This window comes from Thamnophis sirtalis, unplaced genomic scaffold (assembly GCF_051295495.1).
Source record: "Thamnophis sirtalis isolate CommonGarterSnake01/CBP01778 unplaced genomic scaffold, rThaSir2_p1.2 scaffold_4, whole genome shotgun sequence".
In the NCBI taxonomy this organism is placed as follows: domain Eukaryota; kingdom Metazoa; phylum Chordata; class Lepidosauria; order Squamata; family Natricidae; genus Thamnophis; species Thamnophis sirtalis.
The window spans coordinates 17,895,948-17,901,169 of NW_028261384.1; positions in this window are offsets into that span (position 1 = coordinate 17,895,948).

Genomic DNA, 5,222 nt, shown 5'->3' on the forward strand with positions numbered 1-5,222 from the left:
TTATTACTAGGTATGATCATTACTCAATTATTGCTAGGTATAGCTCTAATATATTAGAGTCTCTAGCAAGACAAAGCTAGCTGAACTTTCGGAAGGTAGAGCCAAAAAGAAACAAAAACAGGACCAGTTATTCACCAGGAAGAGCTACTGGAAAACAGTAAAATAGCTAGAATATAGTGATAGTTGGTTTATATGAAATCTACTTGGACATGACCATAGAATGATGAACAGAGTGTTTTAATGTTGCATCAACATGTAGCTAGGAATGTTGAGATTGATAGTTTCTTCAAAAATTAAAAGTATTTTAAGAGCTATTTGGTTAACAAAATAGATCATCTTACCCAGCCAGCCTCAAGGACTTGGCTTCTAGTCCCTAACTGTGGCTGTTAAATTATATGTTGTATGAAGCAGTTTTGATGGACATAGTTATAGAAGCCAATCTGTTATAGTGGACAAAAACAGACCTCTCAAAACCCACGCTTATTAAATTCAAGACATTCCTATAAGAGACAGAAAATATGACCACATAAGAACATTTCTTGGCTTTATTACAGTGGTGTGCGAGCAATCTTTCTGAAGGAGAAGTTGGGCAGGAAATATCATTTTGAAAGAAATGCTATCCATTCTAACCAAGCCTGAAATTGAGCAGAAACAGACAGTTAAGCCCAGTTAGCCTGACTTACACACAACTACATACCAAATTTAATTGGGATCTCTTGCAAAAATGTTCAATGTGTCTTCCTTTGCAAAAAGAAAAAAAATACAGAATAAGAAAGTGGAAATATTTAAAAATATAAGTCGAGCTAGGAATGAACTTCAACCCAATGAAAGAGTCCATACTTTACAATCCAAAGGCCTTAAGTTCAATCTTTGCTATGCCCTGCAGGTACAGTTAGTAAGTAGGACTTGTGCCAAGCAGCCACCACTAGTCAGAGAAGACAATATTGGACTAATTTAATCTAATATAAAACATCTTAATTTATATGTTAGAAATAAGCTTGGTCATCCATGCCTTGCTAAGGACAACTTCCAGTGTCCAGCACTATTATCCCTACTGTCCAGATGTTCTGCTAGAGATCACAATTCGTCAGTCTGTCTGTCTGTTTTTTTATCAAATTTATTTACTGCCCATTTTATGGTTCAAAGTGACTTTGAGCGCCTTACAATAGCAACTGAAACAGTATAGTATACCACCTGTAGCATAACAAGATAAATATAACTTCCTTACCATAACTGCCATAAGTAAGGACCTTTATCATAGCTAAAACAAGATTCAATATTAATCCCAGTTTGGCAACTGGATCATTTATTTATTTATTTATTTATTTATTTAGGCTATAAAAGTCTCATTTTAGGCTTGAAAGCTGGCTGAGTAAGCTGAGAGAGAGAGAGAGAGAGAGAGAGAGAGAGAGAGAGAGAGAGAGAGAGAGAGAGAGAGAGAGAGAGAGAGAGAGAGAGAGATTATCCAGTCATTCTCTTTCAGTTCACCTCAGCTCACAGGGTTGTTGTGTGGAAAATAGGAATAATATTTCCCTGCCTTGAATGATTTATTATAATAGTAATTTTAAAAAAAGCAGGAGGAGAGAGACACAGAAAGGGGGGAGGGAGAGAGGGAGAGAAGGAGGGAGAGAGATATATACCGCATACCTCCCTAAAATCAATAAGATTGCACAGGATGGGCCTTCTCCAGGTGCCATCAGCTGGACAATGCCGGCTGGCAATGCCTCGGAGTAGGGCCTTCTCTGTTGCCACTCCGGTCCTATGGAATGAGCTACCCCCAGAGGTTCCGGCCCCTACCCACTCTCATGGCCTTCTGAAAAGCCATCAAAACCTGGCTGTTCCGGCAGGCCTGGGGCTGTTGATCTCTTGATTGAGGTCCAGCCCCACTGGGTGCAAGTTGTGTTTCTTTTAATTTGTTGTGTCTTATTTGTTTTTAATCTTTTACTATTTCTTATTTCTGTAAGCCACCCAGAGTCCTCTGGGATTGGGCGGCCTATAAATTCAATAAATGGAAATGGAAAATGGAGAGAGAGAAGGGCCTTCCTTCCTATTTCCCAGATATGCCTTTGTATCCTTTCATATCCTGTCCAGGTTCATAGGGGTTGAGATGCCCAACATTTTGGTGCCATAGGAAGCATCAGCTCTTGAGTGATATATTGGGGACTGCACTTCAAAATTATGCAAAGCTAGAAAAAAAGAAATGAATGGTTAATTAATTTCATTTATACTGAAATGAAATACAATGAAGATGATTAATCTGCATGTATATAATCAACTCTCCATTCTTGCACACTGAAAATTACAATTCCATGTCAACTTTTGGAAGAGCTACAAAAGGAAAGGTTGAAGCATCCAAGCTTCTTTGATATGGAAGTTACTCTGAAAGTGTAGACATCATTTGCACTTTTAAATTCTTAGTTCCTTTAATTCCTTTAATCTAAGTGACGGGTGTGTGTCTGCGTTTCCATTTCTCTGTTTTCTCTCTTTGGGCAAAACTAGTCAACAGCTGTCCTCTCATATCACATCTATTTTAAATTTTAAGAGTTGGCTGGCAAAGTAGGTGGGGAAAAGTTGGAAAGGCAAAGCAGTATTTTAAGACAATTTGTTGCACTTATTTTTTGCCCGCTGTATCCCATAATAAGCACAGCATCCCTGTTTTTGTTTTCAAGTAAATGAACTCATTCTTTGTGTAGTTATCCTGGTACAGGGGAAAAAGCCACATATTTGAAAATGGCAACCTGAAATTTTTAGGATCTATCAAGTCTAAACTAGCCCAAAGTGTGAGCCATCAAGCTATCCTATGAAGAATTTGTAGGCTCTAGACCAGTGATGGTGAATCGTTTTGGCGCCAAGTGCCCAAACTGGAACGCATGTGCATGCACACATCCCAGAGTGCCAGAAACCCAAAGACCAGCCTTCTCAGTTGCTGCTCCGACGCTATGGAACAATCTCCCCATGGAGATTCGTACCCTGACCACAGTCCAGGCCTTCCGCACAGCCCTCAAGATCTGGCTAGCCCGTCAGGCCTGGGGATAAATTTTCTTGCCCCTCCCGAATGCTGAGTGAATGTTGTGTTTTAGTACCTTTTAGTTATCTCACTTTTTTTTTCTGTATTTTGTCTTTCACTCCCCTTCCCTTACTATTGTAAGCCGCCCTGAGTCCCCTCAGGGAAAAGGGCGGCCTATAAATGCTAAATAAAATAAAAAAAAAATCAAATCTTCAGGTTTCTGGCATGTACATGCCTGTTTTTTGCCCATTTTTAGGCCCAAATATGGCATGAAAAATGACTGGAAAATGGCCCCCCAAACAGCCTGAAAAACAACATGGAAAATGGCTGGAAAAAGGCCCCCAAATGGCCTGGGTTTTGGCCATTTTTGGAGCTGTTTTCAGGCCATTTTCTGGAGCTCCAGTGCCCACAAAGACCAGATGGCCAACGCACATGTGCACTCCATAAATCAGAAGAGCAGCTGGCGATAGTGCATGTGCCCACAGAGAGGGCTCTGCATGCGGGCCATAGGTTCACCATCATGGCTCTAGACCAGTCTTTCTTAGCTAGTTCCTCCTAAACAGGAAGCTATATAATTTGCTTCCTATTGGAGTAGAACCTTGTCTTTTGTTGGATATCCAAGATAGTCCAAACATGGCCAGGAGTATTAATTTTATCTTAATTGTAAAGTTACATGAAGAGAATCTCTTTTTACTTTTTGGAAAATTAGGGACGGTCTCTTCTGAAACACGCCACAGTAGTGCAGTGGTTAGAGTGCAGTACTGCAGGCTACATCTGTTGTCTGACGGCTGCCTTCAATTTGGCAGTTCAAATCTGATCAGACTCAAGGTTAACTCAGCCTTCCATTCTTCTAGGGTGGGTAAAATGAGGGCCCAGATTGTTGGGGAAAATATGCTGACTCTGTAAAACCACTTTTTTTATATATATATTCATTTTATTAGCATTTATAGGCCGCCCTTTTCACTTTGGGGGGGGGGGCTGTAAAGCACTATGAAATGGTTTACAAGTCTAAGTGCTATTTCTATTTCTGATATAACAGAATAAATAGAGTTTATTAAGGGAACTCCACTAAGTTCTAAGGGACCTTAGTAGAGTCCAATCCCCTGCTCAGTCAGGAAATCCTATATCATTTCAGACAAATGCTTGTCCAATCTCTTCTTAAAAACCTCCTATGTGACACTAAATTGTCTATTTTGATCAAAGAAAAGAATATAAGTACTTTTGTTGTTACATGGAGATCACTCCTAGACTTTGTGCTAGAATGGGAAAAATGAAACTTCTATTTTGGGATTTACTGATTTGTCATTATAGAAATGGCTAGTTTATAATATTATGGAAAAGTAAAAAGTTGAGATTTAATGTTAATGCTTTATTCTACTTCAACAGAGGGAGTCAGAAGTCAAAACTTTTTTTTCCTCCTTCACCTCCTCACTTTTCTTTCCCCTTCTCCTCCCCGTTGTGTCCTACTAGTTGCTTTTGTATTTTTGTATTTTATTTTATAATTTAATAAAATGTTTTAAAACCACGTGTGTCAAACTCACCATGTAACATTGCCATCACATCACCTTTCACAATGTTTTTTCCCATTCATGGAGCTGGCATGGACATGACCTGTGTGTGACATACTGGCCTATGGGATGCTGTTTTAATTTTTTTTAAAAAACCTCCAGTGTTGGACCACCTTCAACTTCTGGAGGCAAGTCATTCCACTGACAATTTTTTCTAACTGCCAGGAAATTTCTCTTTAGTTCTAGATTGTCCTCCCCACCTCTGTGAACTGAGGTACCTTTTACATCCAGTCTGCAGCTCTTACTTCTGTCCTCCAAGGTCATTCCCACATTACAAACTCCTTCATTGAATTAGGCTGTGGAACAAAGGTAGGAATTCAGAATTTAAATGTCGAAGCGGCTGTGAACAAATCTTATCTGCTTTTAGCCACTGTATGGTTATGTTTATCTTTGTGAACATTCACTTTCAGTTTGTTTCCTGCTTAAGATGGAACTAGAATTCACAGTCTCCCAGTTTTTAGCCTGATGCTTTACCTTTACATCTATCTGGCTTGGCTCTCTAAGTACATTAAATATAATAGATATAAATTGGGTATTATTTTACTGTCTCACTCCCAGGTGTTGTAAGGGCATTGTCAGGACTGGAAGTTGGGAAGTCTAAGTTTATAAAGTAGAGAAGATGGATACCACATAGAATTTTTTGTTTT